This window comes from Ursus americanus, chromosome 25, assembly GCF_024610735.1.
Source record: "Ursus americanus isolate L20-20 chromosome 25, mUrsAme1.1.p, whole genome shotgun sequence".
Taxonomy (NCBI): domain Eukaryota; kingdom Metazoa; phylum Chordata; class Mammalia; order Carnivora; family Ursidae; genus Ursus; species Ursus americanus.
The window spans coordinates 40,080,405-40,102,498 of NC_142151.1; the positions used below are offsets into that span (position 1 = coordinate 40,080,405).

General features: G+C 38.5%; 1 pseudogene; it reads left to right on the forward strand.

Moving 5' to 3' along the window:
- The first annotated feature begins 18,578 nt into the window (after positions 1 to 18,578).
- Positions 18,579 to 20,019, forward strand: LOC123794580 (glutamate dehydrogenase 1, mitochondrial-like; annotated as a pseudogene).
- Positions 20,020 to 22,094: the final 2,075 nt, after the last annotated feature.

The window sequence follows — 22,094 nt, forward strand, 5'->3', positions numbered from 1 at the left end:
ATCTGTCTGTTTTGTACCAGTACCATACTGTCTTGATGACTACTGCTTTGTAATATAGCTTGAAGTCAGGCATTGTGATGCCCCCAGCTTTGGTTTTCTTTTTCAACATTCCGCTGGCAATTTGGGGTCTTTTCTGGTTCCATACAAAGTTTAGAATTGTTTGTTCCCGCTCTGTGAAAAATGTCAATGGTATTTTGATAGGGAATGTATTGAAAGTGTAGATTGCTCTGGGCAGCATGGGCATTTTAACAATGTTTATTTTTCCAATCCATGAGCATGGAATATTTTTCTATCTCTTTGTATCTTCCTCAATATCTTTCATAAGTGTTCTGTAGTTTCTAGAGCATAGATCCTTTACCTCTTTGGTTAGGTTTATTCCTAGGTATCTTATGGTTTTGGGAGCTATTGCAAATGGAATCGATTCCTTAATTTCTCTTTCTTCGGTCACATTGTTAGCGTATAGAAATGTAACTGATTTCTGTGCATTGGTTTTGTATCCTGCCATGTTGCTGAATTGCTCTATGAGTTCTAATAACTTGGGAGGTGGAGTCTTTTGGGTTTTCCACATAAAGAATCATGTCATCTGTGATGAGAGAGAGTTTGACTTCTACTTTGCCAATCTGAATGCCTTTTATTTCTTTTTGTTGTCTGATTGCTGAGGGGTACAGTCACTCTGGAAAACAATATGGAGTTTCCTCAAGATGTTAAAAATAGATCTATCCTATGACCCAGCAATTGCACTTCTGAGTATTTACCCCAAAGATACAGATGTAGTGAAAAGAAAGGCCACATGCACCTCAATGTTCATAGCAGCAATGTCCATAATAGCCAAACTGTGGAAGGAGCCGAGATGCCCTTCAACAGATGAATGGATAAAGAAGATGTGGTACATATATCCAATGGAATATTACTCAGCCTTCAGAAAGTATGAATACCTACCATTTGCATTGACATGGATAGAACTGGAGGGGATTATGCTAAGTGAAATAAATCAAGCAGAGAAAGATAATTATCATATGGTTTTACTCATATGTGGAACATAAGGAATAGTGCAGAGAACCACGGGGGAGGGGCACCTAGGTAGCTCAGTTGTTAAGCGTCTGCCTTCGGCTCAGGTCATGATCCTAGGGTCCTGGGATCGAGCCCTGCATCAGGCTCCCTGTTCAGCAGGAAGCCTGCTTCTCCCTCTCCCACTCCTCCTGCTGGTGTTCCCTCTCTCGCTGTGTCTCTTTCTGTCCAATAAATAAAGAAAATCTTAAAAAAAAAAAAAAAAAAAGAACCACAGGGGAAAGGAGAGAAAACTGAATGGGAAGAAATCAGAGAGGGAGACAAACCATGAGAGACTCTGGACTCTGGAAAACAAACTGAGGGTTACAGAAGGGAGGAGGGTGATGGTATTAAGTTGTGATGAGCACTGGGTGTTATACACAACTAATGAATCATTGAATACTACATCAAAAACTAATGATGTACTAAATGCTGGTTAACTGAACATAATAAAAATAAATAAATAAGTAAATAAATAAATAAATAAAGTCCGACACCAGGAAAAAATAAATAAATAAAATAAAATGGGGCAACTTAATGAAAAAATAAGAAAAAATTTAAAATAAATAAAACAAAGACTGTAACAAGAGACAAAAGACACCATATAATAATAAAGAGGACAATCCAACAAGAAGATACAAGAGTTGGAAATATTTAGGCACCCAACATAAAAGCACCCAAATACATACAACAGTTAATAACAAAGATAAAGGAAATAGTAGTAATACGATAGTAGGGGACTTTAACACCCCAATTACACTGATGGGCAGATCATCCAAACAGAACATCAGCAAGAAGACAGTGGTTTTGAATGACACACTGGACCAGATGGATTTAACAGACATATTCAGAACATTCCATACGAAAACAGCAGAATATGCATTCTTTTCAAGTGCACATTGAACATTCTCCAAAACATACCTCACACATTACACCACAAAACAAGTCTCAACAACTTTAAAAAGATCAAAGTCATACCATGCATCTTTTCTGACCACAATGCTATGAAACTAAAAATCAACCATAAGAAAAAATCTGAAAGACCACAAAAACATGGATGTTAAACAACATACTACTAAACGATGAATGGGTTAATCAAGAAATCAAAGAAGAAATCTAAACGTAAATGGAAACAAACGAAAATGAAAACACAACAGTCCAAAATCTCTGGGATGCAGCAAAAGCAGTTCTAGAAGGGAAGTTCATAGCAATACAGGCCTAGCTCAAGAAGCAAGAAAAATCTCAAACAACCTAACCTTACACCTAAAGGAGCTAGAAAAAGAACAACAAAGAAAACCTAAAACCAGCATAAAGGAAGAAATAATAAAGATTAGAGGAGAAATAAATGATATAGAAACTAAACAAACAAACAAACAAAAAAACAATAGAACAGATCAATGAAACCAGGAGCTGATTCTTTGAACATATCAACAAAATTGATAGACCTCTAGCCAGGCTCCTCAAAAAAGACAGAGGACCCAAATAAACAAAATTAAAGAGAAGAAATAACAACCAACACCACAGAAATACAAACAATTATAACAGATTGTGAAAACCTATATGCCAACAAAATGGACAACTTAGAAGAAATGGATAAATTCCTAGAAACACACAACCTACCAAAGCTAAAGCAGAAAGAAAGAGAAAATTTGAACAGACCAATTACCGGCAATGAAACTGAATCAGTAAGAAAAAAAACCCCCCCAAAACAAAATTCTAGTAACAGATGGATTCACAGGTAATTCTACCAAATACTTAAAGAAGAGTTGATAACTATTCTTCAACTATTCCAAAAAATAGAAGAGTAAGGAAAACCTCCAAATTCATTCCAAGAGGCCAGTATCCACCTGATACCAAAACCAGATAAAAACACCACACACACAAAAAAAATACAGGCAAATATCTCTCATGAATATAGATGCAAAAATCTTCAATAAAATATTAGCAAACTGATCCAACAATACACTAAAAAAAATCATACGCCATGATCCAGTGGGATTTATTCCCAGGATACAAGGTTGGTTCAATATTCACAAAATAATCAACGTGATATGTCACATCAGTAAGAAAGGTAAAAACCATATTATCATTTCAACAGATGCGGAAAAAGCATTTGATGAAGGATAACATCCATTTATGACAAAAACCCTCTGCAAAGCAGATCTAGAGGGAATATACCTCAACATGATAAAGTCCTTATATGAAAAACCCACAACAACATCATACTCAATGGTGAAAAAAATGAGAGCTTTTCCCCTAAGATCAGGAACAAGATAAAAATATCCATTCTTACCACTTCTATTCACATAATACTGGAAGTCCTAGCCACAGCAATTAGACAACATAAAGAAATAAAAGGAATAGAAATAAAAGAGGAAACAAAAGGAAATAAAAAGAAATAAAAAGCAATTCAGATTGCTAAGGAAGAAATGAAATTTTCACTATTTGTAGATGACATGATACTATATAGAAAGAAACTTAGACTCCACCAAAAAAAAAAAAACTGATACATGAATTCAGTTAAGTCTCAGAATATAAAATCAATGTACAAAAATCTGTTGCATTCCTATACACTAAAATGAAACAGCAGAAAGAGAAATTAAGAAAAAAATCCCCTTTACAACTGCACCAAAAACAATAAAATGCCTAAGAATAAACTTAAGCAAAGAGGAGAAAAACCTGCACTCTGAAAGCTATAAAACACTGATGAAAGAAATTCAAGATGACACAAAGAAATGGAAGGACATTCCATGCTCACAGATTAGAAGAAAGAATATTGTTAAAATTCTACACATTTAATCTACACATTTAATGCAATCCTGATCAAAATACCAACAACGTTTTTCACAAAACTAGAACAAACAATCCTAAAATTTGTTTGGAAACACAAAAGACCCCAAATAGCCAAAACAATCTTGAAAAAGAAATGCAATGCTGGGAGCATCACGATTCCAGACTTCAAGTTAAATTACAAAGCTGTAGTAATCAAAACAGTATGGTACTGGAACAAAAATAGACACATAGATCAATAGAATAGAAAACCCAGAAATAAACCCACAATTATATGAGCAACTAATCTTCAACAAAGGAAGAACGAATATACAATGGGGAAAAAACAGTCTCTTTAACACAGGTGTTGGGGAAACTGGACAGCTATATGCAAAAGAATGAAACTGGTACACTTTCCTTCACCATACACAAAAAAAACCTCAAAATGAGATCACTGTTGAAAGACATTGAAGAAGACACAAAAAGATGGAAAAACATTCCATGCTCATGGATCAGAAGAATAAACATAGTTAAAATGTCTATGCTACGCAGAGCAATCTATACTTTCAACACCATCCCAATCAAAATACCAATGACATTTTTCAAAGAGCTGGAACAAACAACCCTTAAATGTGTGTGGAACCAGAAAAGATCCCGAATTGCCAAGGAAATGTTGAAAAGGAAAAACAAAGCTGGGGGCATCACAATGCCGGATTTCAAGCTACACTACAAAGCTGTGATCATAAAGACAGCATGGTACTGGCACAAAAACAGACACACAGACCAATGGAACAGAATAGAGGACCCAGAAATGGACCCTCGGCTGTATGGGCAACTAATCTTTGACAAAGCAGGAAAAATCATCCAGTGGAAAAAAGACAGTCTCTTCAATAAATGGTGCTGGGAAAATTGGACAGCTACATGCAAAAGAATGAAATTTGACCACTCTCTCACAGCATACACAAAGATAAACTCCAAATGGATGAAAGATCTCAATTTGAGACAGGAATCCATCAAAATCATAGAGGAGAACATAGGCTGTAACCTCTTTGACATCGACCACAGCAACTTCTTTCATGACACATCTCCAAAGGCAAGCGAAACAAAAGAAAAAATGAACTTGTGGGACTTCATCAAGATAAAAAACTTCTGCACAGCAAAGGAAACAGTCAAAAAAAACTAAGAGGCAGCCCACGGAATGGGAGAAGATATTTGCAAATGACATTACAGATAAAAGACTGGTATCCAAGATCTATAAAGAACTTCTCAAACTCACTACACAAGAAACAAATAATCAAATCAAAAAATGGGCAGAAGATATGAACAGACACTTTTCCAATGAAGACATACAAATGGCTAACAGACACATGAAAAAATGTTCAAAATCATTAGCCATCAGGGAGATTCAAATCAAAACCACACTGAGATACCACCTTACGCCCGTTAGAATGGCAAAAATGGACAAGGCAAGAAACAACAAATGTCAGAGAGGATGTGGAGAAAGGGGATCCCTCTTACACTGTTGGTGGGAATGCAAGCTGGTACAGCTGCTTCGGAAAAGTGTGGAGGTCCCTCAAAAAGTTAAAAATAGAGCTACCCTATGACCCAGCCATTGCACTACTGGGTATTTACCCCAAAGATACAGACGTAGTGAAGAGAAGGGCCATATACATCCCAATGTTCATAGCAGCATTGTCCACAATAGCTAAATTGTGGAAGGAGCCGAGATGCCCCTCAACAGACAAATGGATAAAGAAGATGTGGTCCATATATACAATGGGATATTACTCAGCCATCAGAAAGAACAATTACCCAACATGGACAGGACTAGAGGAGATTATGCTAAGTGAAATAAGTCAAGCAGAGAAAGACAATTATCATATGGTTTCACTCATTTATGGAACATAAGAAATAGCAGGGAGATCAGTAGGAGAAAGAAGGGAAGGATGAAGGGGTGTGTAAACGGAAGGGGGAGTGAACCACGAGAGACTAGAGACTCTGGGAAACAAACTGAGGGTTTCAGAGGGGAGGGGGGTGAGGGACTGGGATAGGCCAGTGATGGGTATTAAGGAGTGCATGTATTGCACGGAGCACTGGGTGTTATACGCAAACAATGAAACATGGAACACTACATCGAAAACTAAGGTTGTACTGTATGGTGACTAACATAACATAATAAAAAAATTAAAAATAAATAAATAAATAAACTCAAAATGAATTAAAGACCTATGGGGCACCTAGATGGCTTAGTCAGTTAAGCATCCAACTCTTGATTTTAGCTCAGGTCATGATCTCAGGGTTGTGAGACTGAGCTCCACTTCAAGCTCCATGCCCAGCATGGAGCCTGCTTAAGATTCTCTCTCTCCTCTCCTTCTGCTCCCCTCCCAAAATGGATTAAAGACCTAAATGTGAGACCTAAACCACAAAAATCCTTGAAGATAGCAAAGGCACTAACTTCTCTGACATTGGCCATAGCAACATTTTTCTAGATATGTCTCCTGAAGCAAGGGAAATAGAAGCAAAAATAAACTATCATGACTACATCAAAATAAAAGTTTCTGCACAAAGAAGGAAACAATAAAACTAAAAGGCAACCTATGGAATGAGAGAAGATATTTGTAAATGACATATCCGATAAAGGATTTCTATCTAAAATATATGAAGAACTTAGACAGGGGCGCCTGGGTGGCGGAGTGATTAAGCGTCTGCCTTAGGCTCAGGGCATGATCCCAGCATTCTGGGATCAAGCCCCACATCAGGCTTCTCTGCTAGGAGCCTGCTTCTTCCTCTCCTACTCCCCCTGCTTGTGTTCCCTCTCTCGCTGGCTCTCTCTGTGTCAAATAAACAAATAAAATCTTAAAAAAAAAAAAAAAAGAACTTATACAACTCAATATCCCAAAACCAAATAATCCAATTTAAAAACAGGCAGAAGACATAAACGGACATTTTTCCAAAGAAGAAATACAGATGCCTAACAGACACATGAAAAGATGCTCAACATCACTCATCATCAGGGAAATACAAATCAAAACTTTGATGAGTACAGATCCTTTACCTCTTTGGTTAGGTTTATTCCTAGTTATCTTATGGTTTTTGGTACGATTGTAAGTGGGATTGATTCCTTGATTTCTCTTTGTTCTGCCTCATTGTTAGTGTATAGAAATGCAACTGACTTCTGTGTATTGATTTTATAGCCTGTGACTTTGGTAAATTCCTGTATCAGTTCTAGCAATTTTGGGGTGGAGTTTTTGGGTTTTCTACATAGAGTATCATGTAGTCCACAAAGAGTGAAAGTTCGACTTCTTCTCTGCCAATCTGGATGCCTTTTATTTCTTTTTGTTGTCTGACTGCTGAGGCTAGGACTTCCAGTACTATGTTGAACAACTGTGGTGAGAGTGGACATCCCTGATGTGTTCCTGACCTTAGGGGAACAGCTCTAAAATTAACAACTCAAGAAACAACAGATGTTGGCAAGGATGTGGAGAAAGGGGACTCCTCTTACACTGTTCATGGGAATGCAAACTGGTACAGCTACTCTGGAAAACAATATGGAAGCTTCTCAAAAAGTTAAAAATAGAGCTACCTATGACCCAGCAATTGTAGTACTAGGTATGTATCCAAAGGATACAAACATAGTGACTCAAAGGGGCACATGCACCCCAATGTTTTAGAAGCAATGTCCACAATAGCCAAAATATGGAAAGAGCCCAGATGTCCATCAACAGATGAATGGATAAAGAATTTGTGGTATCCATATATACAATGGAATTACTCAGCCAACAAAAAGAATGAAATCTTGCCATTTGCAACCACGTGGATGGAAGTAGAGGGTATTATCTTAGGTGAAATAACTCAGTCAGAGGAAGACAAATACCATGTGATTTCACTCATATGTGGAATTTAAGAAACAAAACAGATGAACATAGGGGAAGGAAAGGAAAAATAAAATAAGATGAAAACAGAGAGGGAGACAAACCATAAGAGACTTAACTATAGGAAACAAACAGGGTTACTGGAGGGAAGGTGAAGGGGATGGGGTAACTGGGTGATAGGCATTAAGGAGGGCACTTGAAGTAATGAGTACTGGGTATTGTATGCAACTGAGGAATCACTAAATTCTACCTCTGAAACTAATAATACAGTATATGTTAGTTAAATTGAACTTAAATAAAAAATTCAATAAAAATAACTACAATGAGATACCACCTCACATCTATCAGAGTGGCTAAAATCAACAACACAAGAAACAACAGGTGTTGGTGAGGATGCAGAGAAAGGGGAACCCTTACACTGTTGGTGGGAATGCAAACTGGTGCAGCCACTCTGGAAAACAGGATGGAGGTTCATCAAAAAGCTAAAAATAGAACTACCCTACAATCCAGCAACTGCACTACTTGGTATTTATCCAAAGGACACAAAAATACTGTATATATATACACAATAGAATATTACTAAGACATCAAAGAGAATAAAATCTTGCTATTTGCAACAATATGGATGGAGCTAGAGAGTATAATTCTTTTTTTATATAATAATATTTTTTATTATATTATGTTAGTCACCAAACAATACATCCTGTTTTTTTATGTAAAGTTCCATAATTCATTAGTTGCATATAACACCCAGTGCACCATGCAATACGTGCCCTCCTTACTACCCATCACCAGCCTATCCCATTCCCCCAACCGCCTCCCCTCTGAAGCCCTCAGTTTGTTTGTTTCTCAGAGTCCATAGTAGAGAGTATAATTCTAAGCAAAATAAGTCAATCAGAGAAAGACAAATACCACATGATTTCACTCATGTATGGAATTTAAGCAAAGGAAAAGAGAGAGAGAGAGAGAGAAAGACAAACCAAGAATCTGATTCTTAACTTTAGAGAAAAAACTGAAGGTTACCAGAGGACAAGTAGATGGAGGATGGGGGATGGGTGAAATAGGTGATGGGGATTAAAGACTATACTTATCATGATGAAAAAACAAAAAGACTAGGGGTAAAAAAGATCAGGCAACAATACCAGAGATTTAACCTAGACATTAAGAACAACATTCCAATAAGGACAGCTAAGAAACAAGAGGACTAGATAGTCAAGAAAGATGGCAGCATCATGTTCTGCAGAGGACTTCAGAGATACTTTTTTAAAAGTCAGTTTGGTATGTTTCAGATATGGTCTTTCATGAACCAGGAAATGAAGGTGAACTCCGTCCCTGATCCCTGTTTGAACCATTTTGGTCCTTTTTTAGACAGTTGGCTGTAGCTAAATAAAAACAATTCCTCTTAAAGGGATAGATCATTATACTTTAAACTGATCAGTGCTAAAACCATGAAAGGACTAACAGACAGGTAATTTCATGCTTACATACATTTTAAATGTAATTATTGTAAACCTTAACATACAAGGAGCACTTTAGTTTCGTCAAAACCGTATTTGGAGTGCCTGGGTGGCTCAATTGGTTGGGCATCTGACTTTTGATTTTGGCTCAGGTCATGGTCTCAGTCATGGGATTAAGCCCTATGCCAAGCTCCACGCTCAGCGGAGTCTGCTTCTCTCCCTCCTCCTCTGTCCCTCCCCATACATTGTCTCTCTCTTTCTTACTCTCTCTCTCTCAAATAAATAAATCTTTTTAAAAAACCATATTTAACCCAAGATTTTACTTGATTTTATTATTCCTCTGAGGCAAGCATGAGGAAATGTCCTGACTTTCCTGATGAAGACACGAGCTCTGATAAGCTATGACACTACATTTCCTAAGACCTAGCAAGGGCTATTTCCTGTGGGTCACATTATCATCAGATATTTGCAACTTCCAGAGCTAGTGATACCCATTCCTGGTGGAATGTGATAATAAAATCTTTAAGGATAGTGAAGGCCAGGGCAGGGACAGTGGGGTGAGGATGGGATCTCTCTCCCTCATATATTCACAACCTTCTCTTATTATGTACAGAAGTGTCGGGCCTCCAAGATTCTGGGATGGTCCTAAATTTGAGAAGCACTGGAGAGCAGCCATCAAGGGTTCACCCCCACAACCTAAGAAGATAGTTCTCTGATCGATCAGCTTGCTACCCTGGACCCTAACCCTACAATCAAGAGAGGAAGGCCTCTTCTGCTTCTCCCAGGTATTCTACCCACATGGCCTTTCCCATGAGCTCCACCCTGCCCATTCTTCTATAGTCAGGAAACCAGGCCTCACGAGTCCTCGCTCTAACATGGTAGAGCAGCACTAAGCCAAGCAGGTGTGCTCCAATACAAGGGACAAAGAGTAAGAGAGTGGAAGGCTGAGGGCAGGGCCAAGCCATGATTTCTTGGTCTCTCTGATCAATACAAAGAGCCAGAGTATGTCAGTGTGGATGATTCCATACAGGGAAAATCACGGAGAGACAAGTATGGGATAAAGAGATGGAAAGGTAGGAAAGTTTAAAAACACACTAAGAAATGTGAGGCCCATTATTCCCTTCTGGAAAGTGCTCTAGAAACTTGAATTATCTTTGCGGCTTAATTCAGACTCAAGAGTTAAACACAGTAGGTCCATAATAGACTCCATTGTCAAGATTTTCATTAATAAAATACTTGAGTGTGCTGTCCTCAAAGGCACTGCTTGAGTGACATCTGCATATGACAAAGTTCCATACTCTCTAGTTTCATGTGACACCTAATATCATATAGAGAAGAAGACTGTCTCAGATGCTCACCTGTGGCATATACTAAGCTAGCCATACTTTCTAGAGGGCCTGACCTAGGACTTGGGAATTCCTTTCAAGACAGAGTCTGAGTGATGGGTGATGAAGAAAAGTGGGCTCATCAGCATGTGTCTAAGTACAGCAACTGTGTATTTTCTTGAACAGTCCCCTTTCAAATATTTTATCCCATATTTACTCCCCATATACCAGCAAATTTCACAAAATGTTCTAATATTTTGGCAAAAAGATTACAGCTCTCTGAAAGAAGAGATATACTTACAAAACCTCTGTCATCATTCAAAATTCAATTTGGTTCAGAATTTAAGGCAGGAAGCTTCCTTTCTCTTCAGTACAACAGAGGCAGCAAATGTAGGATAGCAAAGAGTGAACAGTACATAGAAAAATATTATACAACCAGCATATCTCCTCCCTTACTTGATCTGGATACCTTGGGATAGGGTCATGAAGGCAGTGCCTCCTGCCTATTGAACCAAATTTGTTTTTTTTTCCCATTCATGTGACTATGACATCTAGGGCACAGCTTTGATCGCCTGAAAAAGAGAAGTTATTAGGCAGACATCACTACTGCCCAGAAGAGAAAGTGATACTCGTGGGCAGAGATACCAGGATCTATGGCTGCACCTGGGAACTTGGAAATCAAATGAGACCCAAGCACATCACAACTGCCAAGCAAAGAAACCAGCAAACAAACAACTGATAAAATAAATGTGATATAAAAGACATTTACTTTATTGATTCTTACTGGGTAGTGGAATATAGTGATTGGATGTCCAAGTTTGGTTCATAAAACAGCACTGTAGATTAGGAAAAGATATGGATTATAAGGTCACAAACCCATTTTGACTTTGTCTAAATTATTCTGCTTTGTGGGCCTCAGTTTCCTCCTCTGTAAATAATGAGGCATAACAGGAAAATACTTTCATTTTTAATATCCTAAATGATCTAAATGCCCTCACGGTCTACAATTCCAACATATAGCTGTTCTCTAGACTGTGAAAAAGCCATCTCATCCAAAAATATTTCCTACAAAGAAGGAATATTTAGGATTTTATCAAAGATGGTGACTTTTGAACATAAAAATGCACATATATCATGACAGTGAAAGTAGAGTTTTTAATTCTTTCCTTTCTTGACAAAATCTAAACAACTGAACACAATATACTAAAAACTACACAACACAGAATTTAACCCCAGGAGTGAAAATTAATCATGACACCAATAAAATAAGCAGAATGCATTATAGCAAAAAATATGTTTTTTAAAAAAGCCCATTACCTCATTAGATGTTGACTCGGTACTTGTTAAAATACAAATTTTGATTTTTTTTTTAAGTAAGGTCTACACCCAACATGGGGCTTGAACTCAGAACCCCAAGATCATGAGTTGCATGCCCCACCAACTAAGCCAGCCAGGTGCCCCACAAATTTTGATTTTTTAATTATAACTTTACAAAAGTAATGGAGTTTTTTTCACATGATAAATAGACCACATAATTTTTGGGTTGTACTGAGAACAAAACTACAAAAGGATGCTTTCTATTTTCATGTTAATTCAACAGTATTAAAAATACTTTCAGTGGGGGCACCTGGGTGACTCAGTCGGTTAAACGTCGACTCTTGATTTCAGCTGAAGTCATGATCTCAGGGTCCTGGGATTGAGCCCCATGTCGGTCTCTGTGCTCAGCAGGGAGTCTGCTTGAGGATTTCTCTCCTTTTCCCTTGCCCGCCTCCCTCACTCTTGCTCTCTTTCAAATAAATAAATAAATAAATAAATAAATCTTTTTTAAGAAACGCACTTTCAGTGGTTTTGTCAGTTCCAAAAACAGTTAAATATAAAATTCCAGTAAGAAATGTATAGAGGTTGACAAATAGCAAAATACATCTAGAATTGGCAAAACTTCCAAAACATAAAAAAGGTATTGACTGAGTTACTTTCAAAGTTTTACTTCTCAAAGTCAAGAAAATAAGACAAGTCATGGATTGGAAGAAAATATTTACAAAGATTCATCAGATAAACCAAAATGTACAAAGAGCCCTTAAAAATCAACAATAAGAAAATGAACCACCAAAGTAAAAAATGGGCAAAATAACCTCACCAAAGATTATATACAGATAGCAAACAAACATACAAAAGATGCTTGACATCAATGTCATCTGGGAACTGCAAATTAAAATAACAATGCCTAGGGGCACCTGGGTGGCTCATCTGGTTAAGGGTCTGACTCTTGATTTTGGTTCATGTCATGATCTCAGGGTCCTGGGATGGAACCCCACGTCGGATTCCATGCTCAGCAGGGAGTCTGCTTGAAAATTCTCTCTCCTCTCTCCCTCTGCTCTTCCCACCACACACACACACACACACACACACACACACACACACACACACTCTTTCTCTCTCCCAAATAAATAAATAAATCTTCAAAAAAATAAAATAAGAATGCCTAAATATCATTGAGATGAAGATAGAGCATCCACAGGAAGAATATTAAGAGCTAAATGACAGAGAAATATTTAATACAGCCCACACTAAGACATTTTGGAAAGAGCTTTACGCTTAAAGTTAGGCTATCATTCTAGAAATCTCACTTTTTCTTAGTCATAAAGAATATAGACATCTCACTTCTGATCATGTAGGATTGGCTTGAATCTGATCAACATTTCTTTTGAGAACTAGAAGATAAATAAAATGCAAAAAGCATCTGTTTCAAAGTATTGGAATGTCTAACAGGGTGTCAAGAGTCAGAGACCAAGACCTCAGGGAAGAGAAGTGCACTGAAATGAGCTTGATATTCTGTATTATTCTATGTTATCCTCAAGGCCTTTGTCTATTTGTAAGTGGTGCATGGCTAAGAGACTGAGAAGCCTAGCAGAAACTGATAGCTAAGAGGCTGAGAGCCTTAGCTGAACCTCTGGCAGTTCATAGGTATATAGACACAAAACTTGAAATTCAGGGCTACCAAGGCAGCCAGGACTTGTTGGGCCAAGATCCCCAGAAGAGGCAAAATGCTTTAAGGTTAAGACTAACCTACTTCCTAAGTAGCACATGACAAGAATATAAAAAGATGAGCAAAAAGTAGTGACCATGAGGCTGAGAAGCCAAGCAGATCTGTAGTTCAAAATTGGAGCTCAGGGTCTGTCAAGAAAAGGTGAGTGGTAATGACTTCTCTAGTTAGAGCTATGGAAGGTCATGGAAGCACTACACTCTAGAAGCAATATTGAACAAGAAATAGACCAGTCCTCACAACAATAGAAACACAATTTTGAAACAGCTCAATCCTAGATTGAATTAAGATGATTCGCCTTTGCCTACACAAAGCAAAAGTCATCCTTTTCTAGAGTAAGAAAACAGCAGCCAGAGTCTCAATTTTATTTCTAAAAATGTCAAATGACCAAAAAAAGAAGAAAAAGACCATAGAAACATATTCACGGGTGATCTATATATTGAAGTTATTAAATATGCTTTTATTTTAACTTTTTCTCATATCCATTCATTCATGCATTTATTCAACAAACATTTGCCTTTCTCTGGCTTTATTAAGATATAATTGAACTATGATAACTATGATAATTGTGTGAGTTTAAGTGTACAACAAGATGATTTGATATATGTATATCTTGTGAAATAATTATCACAAGAAGGCTAATTAACATATCCATCACCTCACGTACTTACCATTTTGTGTGTGTGGTAAGAACATTAATGGTCTACTGTCTTAGCAAATTTCAAGTATATAATACAGTGTCATTAATCAAATATAGTTAGCATACTGTACATTAGATGCCCAGAACTATTCATTTATAATTGGAAGTTTATACCCTTTGACCAAGATCTCTTCATTTCCCCAACCCGTAGCCTCTGGCAACCACCAACCTAGTCTCTGCTTCTATGAGCTTGGCTTTTCTAGATTCTACACAGAAGTGAGATCATACAGTATTTGTCTTTTTTGGTCTGGTTCCACTTAGCATAATATCCTCAGGGGTCATCCATATTGTCACAAATAGCAGGCTTTCCTTCTTTTTTATGGCTGAATACTATTCCATTATATATATATTTTTTCTTTATCCATGCATTTGTTGATAAACACTTAGGTTGCTTCCATGTCTTAGCTGTTGTGAACAATGCTGCAATGAACATGAGGGTACACATATCTCTTAAAGGTAGTGATTTCATTCCTTTGAATACACACCTAGAAGTGGGACTGCTGGATAGATTAGCTCTATTTTTAATTTTTTAATGACTCCCCATACTGTCTTCTATAATGGCTGTACTTATTTACATACCCATCAACAGTGCACAAGGATTCCCTTTTCTCCACATCCCTGGCGACACTTGTGATCTCTTTAGACGTATATTTTATTTTTTTTTATTTTATTTTTTTTAAAGATTTTATCTATTTATTCGACAGGATAGAGACAGCCAGCGAGAGAGGGAACACAAGCAGGGGGAGTGGGAGAGGAAGAAGCAGGCTCATAGTGGAGGAGCCTGATGTGGGGCTCGATCCCATAATGCCGGGATCACGCCCTGAGCCGAAGGCAGACGCTTAACCGCTGTGCCACCCAGGCGCCCCTAGACATATATTTTAAAACAACTTTGATTAATGTGTTCAAGTAAATAGATGGCAAAATGGATAATTTCTCTAGAGAACTGGAATCTATAAAATAGAATCAAACATAAATGCTAAAATTGAAAAATATAATTATCAAACACACTAGGAACAGAAGAATCAATAAATTAGAATGGGGTCAATAGAAAATATTCTCACTGAAATACAAAGACAAAAAATAGAAAACACAGCATAAAATCATTAAAATCGTGTGGGAAATGGTAAGATCTAATATATGTTTAGAGTCACAAAAAGAAAAGACAGAATGGAACAGCAGTATAATTTCATATGAAAACACAGTTAAACAGAAGTTGAAAAATTCGAAAAGCAATTCTAAAATTTGTATGGAACCAGAAAAGACTCTGAATAGCCAAAGTAATGTTGAAAAAGAAAATCAAAGCTGGTGCCATCACAATTCCAGACATCAAGCTGCATTACAAAGCTGTAATCATCAAGATAGAATGGTACTGGCACAAAAATAGACATACAGTTCAATGGAGCAAAACAGAAACCCAGAAATGAGCCCACAACTGTACGGTCAATTAATCTTCAACAAAGCAGGAAAGAATATCCAATGGAAAAAAGATAGTCTCTTCAACAAATGGTGTTGGGAAAATTGGACAGCCTTGTGCAGAAGAATGAAAGTGGACCACTTTCTTATACCATACACAAAAATAGACTCAAAATGGATCAAAGACCTAACTGTGAGACAGGAATCCATCAGAATCCTAAAGCAGAACATAGGCAGCAATTTCTTTGATGTCGGCCACAGCAACTTCTTGCAAGACACGTTTCCAAAGGCAAGGGAAACAAAAGCAAAAATGAACTACTGGGACTTCATCAAGATAAAAGGCTTTTGCATAGCACAGGAAACAGTCGACAAAACCAAAAGACAACTAAAAGAATGGGAGAAGATATTTGCAAATGTCTTATCAGATAGAGGGCTAGTAACCAAGACCTATAAAGAACTTATCAAACTCAACATCCCAAAAATAAAAAATCTAAGCAAGAAATGGGCAGAAGACATGAAGAGACATTTCTCCAATGAAGACATACATGAAAAAAATGCTCCATATCACTTGGCATCAGGGAAATACAAATCAAAACCACAATGAGATACCACCTCACACCAGTCAGAATGGCTACAATTAACAACTCAGGAAACAACAGATGTTGGTGAGGATGTGAGAAAACGGGAACCCTCTTACACTGTTGGTGGGAATGCAAACTGGTGCAGCTACTCTGGAAAACAATATGGAGGTTTCTCAAAAAGTTAAAAATAAAACTACCCTACGACCCAGCAACTGCAGAACTAGGTATTTATCCAAAGGATACAAACATAGTGACTCAAAGGGGCACATTCACCCCAATGTTTATAGAAGCAATGTCCACAATAGCCAAAATATGGAAAGAGCCCAGATGTCCATCAACAGATGAATGGATAAAGAAGATGTGGTATCCATATATACAATGGAATTACTCAGCCAACAAAAAGAATGAAATCTTGCCATTTGCAACCACGTGGATGGAACTAGAGGGTATTATGCTAAGTGAAATAACTCAGAGAAAGACAAATACTATATGATTTCACTCATATGTGGAATTTAAGGGAAAAAAAGATGAACATAGGGGAAGGGAAGGAAAAATAAAATAAGACGAAAACAGAGAGGGAGGCAAACCATAAGAAACTCGTAACTATGGGGAACAAACTGAGGGTTGGTGGAGGAGAGGAGGGTGGAGGATTAGGTAACTGGGTGATGGGCATTACAGAGGGCACTTGATGTAATGAGCACTGGGTATTGTATGCAACTGAGGAATCACTAAATTCTGCCTCTGAAACTAACAATACACTACGTGAACTAAATTGAATTTAAATAAATGTTTTTAAAAGGAAAATTCGAAAAGCAGAAAGGGTACATCATGGTGTTTTTAAATGTTTTCAAATATTTTTAAAAAGAAAAATTCGAAAAGCAGAAAGGGGACATCATGGTGATACAGATGTAGTAATTACAGGAAGTAGCTACTATCCTTAGGGCTAGGGGAACAAAGAGATGCATTTGGATGGCCAGCCACTAGAAGCCTGCAGGAGATTCTCTGTGAGCTGGGACTCAGACCCCTGAAGAGCACAGTGCCCATCTGTGCTGCTATCTCAGGAGTTCAAAGGAGGGACCCTGTGGAGCTGAGAAGGGGAACTTTCTTGCTGCCGTCATGTTTAAGAGGGCATAAGGGGACTAGTTCTGGGAGTGCTGAGAGAAAGCTGGAGAGTGGAACCCCAGCTATTACTGGGGTGCTAAGAGAAACAGCAAGTAGTCTCCTTTTAGTGCCAGAACCTAAGAGAAGTCTGTTGTCAAATATACTTCCCAGAACCTGCACATCACAAAGCATAATGGTGGGTTTGAGGATGAAGAGAGTCGCTTAATAACTATGAACCTCCAGCAGGATAAATACAAAAGAAACCACAGCTCACCACTTCATAATAAACTACTGAAAACCAAAGACAAAGAGAAAAATTTAAAAACAGAGATGAAAGACAAAAACCTCTGAAACAAATAATACACTATGTTAACTAAATTGAATTTAAATAAGAATTTTTTTAAAAAAAGGAAAATTCGAAAAGCGCCACCTTTAGGCACAGACAACTGTGGTCCTGGCCTGGACTTGTGCTTTGGGGCTTCATGTTTGGCTTCCTTCCCACCGGTCACTTTCTACAGGGTGAGGGTCCTGCAGTCTGGCTGATACGCCCACCCGCAGCCAGCACACTCTGGTTCTCGGGCTCCAAACCTCCGGCGCCTCGAATTTCCCGCCCACAGAGCCTCGGGTGCGCCTCCAGCCCGCACAGCCCTCTTTCCGCCCGAGCGCCTGCCCCCGGCCTGAGGGTGCCCGGAGCCTGCTGCTGCCGGCTGAATTCCTTAAACATGCAGACACCCTCTCTGTTCAGGAACGACCCAACGGTGGGGCAAGAAAGGGCCTTGGGTCAAGGGCCTCCATGTTTTGGTCTCAGAAAGACGTAGGGGCAAGACCGCCTTCGAAAGAACAGCCCGTAGACCGAAAACTTCCCAACAAATGTGACGGAAGCCTTAAGGCAATGGGCTGCTATTCTGGAAATGATGAAAGAAAATAAATGCAGACAAGAGTTCTACACCTCAAAATGTACCTCAGAATGAAAGAGAATGTAGCTCAAAAACGGAGAGACAACTCCACTGCCGCCTCGCTCCTTGCGCCCTGCGAGTTGGGCGGAGGGGAGGTCAGTGCGCAGGCGCGCAGGGGATGCCGGTCCCGCCTCGCGGTCGCAGGCGGTGTTGCGCCACGCGGGCGACTGTTCCCAGTCAGGTGGCGGGTGGCGTGAGGGGAGAAGACTGCGGGAAAGGCGTGAAGTTTAAAAAGCAGCCCTCCCCCGGGCCTCCAAGGGCGGGCGCCGCTTGGACGAAATGTCACTGCCTCTGGAACCTGGCTACGGGACAGCATGGCGGCGGCGGGCTGGGAGAAAAGCGCCTACTTCTTCGAGGTAGTGGAAAGGTTCTTCAGCCACGAGGCCAGCATCCTGGAGGACAAGCTGGTGGCACACGTCCAGAACGGGGAGAGTGAGGAGCAGAAGCGGAACTGGGTGCGTGGCATCCTGCGACTGGTCAAGCCCTGCAACCACTTGCTGAGCCTGAGCTTCCCCATCCCGCACGACAACAGTGCCAGGGAGCTCATCCGGGGCTCTGGGGCCCAGCACAGGCAGCACTGCACGTTCCCGTGACAGCAAAGATGTGAACGTGAAGTAAGTACAAGTTTTGGCTTCTCTTGTGACATCTACATGTGCTGTGGTTGATGTGCCGTTTGCGGGGGTGGGGGGGCTAATGCTGGTGTTAATACCAAGAACTACACCAGTAATGAATTGGAAAAGATCACGAGGGGGTTCACCGTAGAACTCACAAAAAAAGGTTTTATTGGTCCCAGCGTTGATGTGCCTTCCGCAGACATGGGCGCATGCGAGCGAGAGATGTTCTAGATTGCTGACACCTATGCCAGCACCATAGGGCGTGTAAATTAATGCACATGCCTGCCATCCTGGTAAATCCATCAGTCTGGGTGGCATTCGCCCACATCTCTCTTCAACTGGCTGTAGTGTTTTGCATGGGATTGAAAACTTCCTTAACGAAGCGTCTTTCATGAACATTTTAGGAATGACACCAGGGTTTGGAGGTAAAATATTTGTTTTTTAGGGATTTGGCAATTTTGTAGTCTATATTTACATTGTAATTTTGCTAAATGTGTTGGTGTTGCTGAATCTAATGGGAGCATATGGAATTCAGATTCAGGATCAATCCTGAATTTCTCCAAGGCAAAGCCCTAGGAAGGAAGCATCCTGCAGGCAAACTGGCATACTCATCCCTATTGCCAATGAGAGCAGGTGACCAAATCTAGTGCACCCAGAATCAAAGCCAAGATTATTGCTGAAACTGCCGATGAACAGACAATTAGAGAAGCTGATAAGATTTTTCTGAGGAGGAACATTGTGGTTATTCCTAATCTATACTTGAATGCTGAAGGAGTGACAGTAACTTACTTTGAGTGGCTAAAGAATATAAATCATGTCAGCTATGGCTGTTTGACCTTCAAGTATGAAAGAGATTCTAACCACCACTTTCTCATGTCTGTTCAAGATAGTTTAGAAAGAAAATTTAGAAAACACCATTGAACTTTTCCCATTGTATCCACAGCAGTGTTCCAAAACAGAATATCCAACAAAGACATTATGCTTTCTGGTTTAGCTTACCCTGTGGAATTTTCTGCCAGGCAAATCATGTACACAGCCACGAAGTATAACCTAGGATTGGACCTGAGAATAGCTGCCTATGTAAGCACCACTGAGAAAGTCCTTCAGAGTATACAGTGAAGCTGGTTTGACCTTCAAATAAATGGATCATAGCGGACCTCTTCACTATCCTCTTTACCTGTAACTTCCGCAAACTTATCACAAGTTAAATTTAACCACAGAAAGATTTTTCTCTTATGGACATCGTTCTCAATGAGTCCATCCAAATCAGCCACTTAAGATGAAAGAAATTAAGGGTGGGAGATCACATACACATTGGTGAGTGTGAAACTAAAAATTGCCTGTGCCAGAGGGCCACTTAGGATATTTTGCCTTTAAATAAAAAGTCTTTTCTTCTAGCTTTGTGCTCCCTTGTTCCATAGCCTGTTCCCAACAAGTTAATTACCTTTTGTTTCAGCTGAGCCATCAGTCATTTCCATAATTTTGCTCTGGCCAAGTCTGAGATGGAACATGCTATAAATTTGATGCATTTAAGAAGTGGGTGTGTAGCATTTTCAGAAGCTACGTAGAATTGTCCTAAAATTAGTTATTATTATTTCGCATCAGCAAAATAACTCAATTTCACAGGTTGCAAACAAAAATAAAAGCTGTTTTTATATGCATTTTATTCTTTTAGAATGATAGAAATACATGTTCCTATAATAAAATTCCCTTTAATTATTTAACAAGCCTAACCTTGACTCAAGCAGTAAGTGCTTATAAACATAAATGAAAAAAATCTCATATTTTATGACATAAAATAGTATCATTTATAGCTCATTAGTTCTGTATTATTGTCCAGCAAAGATAAAAAGCCAGATGGATAATCGTTATCTTTGTAACTGCAGATGATGGAGGCTATTTTTATTGTGGCTATCTGAATTTGCTAAATATAATTATGACATGTAGTCCAAATAATGCAGTAACTTCCTTAGCATGTTAATTTTTCATTTCTTTAAAGATATATTATGCTGACTAATTGAACAATAATTCAAGTAGAGTAACCCAGGAAAAAATTGTCTGGTCTTGCTGTCTGGAGTCTGGCTGACAGCTTAAGCATTGCCAGTGTCTCCAGCCCTGCCTGATTCCATGTCCCTTGTCTTTTAGAGGCCTCAAATTCACACAAACTTAATTAGCAAAGTGAGGCTTAAAACATTGGATTGAATGTTTTGTTTGAGATTTTTTGGCCAGGACCTTTGAACAGTGGTATACCAATGAAATACTAGACATCAGGTTTGTAATGAATGAGCCTTTTTTTAAAAACAATAATACTCTTTCAGAAATTGCTAAGTACTTTGTAACTTCGTGACTTAAACTGGTAATAAAAACAGTTATTGAAAGTCTGCCTTTTCAGAAAAAAATTGAAAGGGAAATATTTTCAGACAAACAGCACCTAAGGACATTTAGCACCAGTATACTTTCACAAGAGAAATACTGAAAGGATTTCCTTACGTAGAGGGAATATGTTCCTAAATGGAAACATTGAACTAGAGGGATGAATTAAGAGCAACTGAAAGTTTGAACACATAAGTTTATTTTTTCTTTTTTTTATTTGTATCTTTTTTTAATTAAGTTCAATTAGCCAACATATAGTACATCATTAGTTTTTGATGTAGTGTTCAACGATTCATTAGTTGCATATAACACCCAGTGTTCATCACATGCCCTCCTTAATACCCATCATGTAAGTTTAAGTGAATATTTATATGTATAGTAACAGTAATGTCTTGAGGATTATACCTACACATACATATGGATATACATGTATATACACACACACATGTATATAATCAAAATACATGACAATAACTACACAAAAAGTTAGAGGGGGTAAAAAGTGTTAAAACTATGCTAAGATCCTTACATCGCTCAGTAAGTGGTAAAAGTACTAATTTATAGGATGCATGTGGTAATATCCAGAGTAATAGCTAAAATAAGAGTAAAAGATTGCCTAATAAAAAGGGAAGAATGAAGGGGTTAAAAAAAAGTTAATCCAAAAGAAGGCAAGAAAGGAGAGAAAAAGGAACAGAGCAGGTGTGACAGTGGTGAGGTGGGAAGTTAAATCCAACTACATCAGTAGTTATGTTAAATGTAAGCAGACTAAATTCTTTGACTAAGAGTTTATCAACTAAATGCTCCTTAAAAGAATTATACCTTACATATCAGGTACAGAAAGGT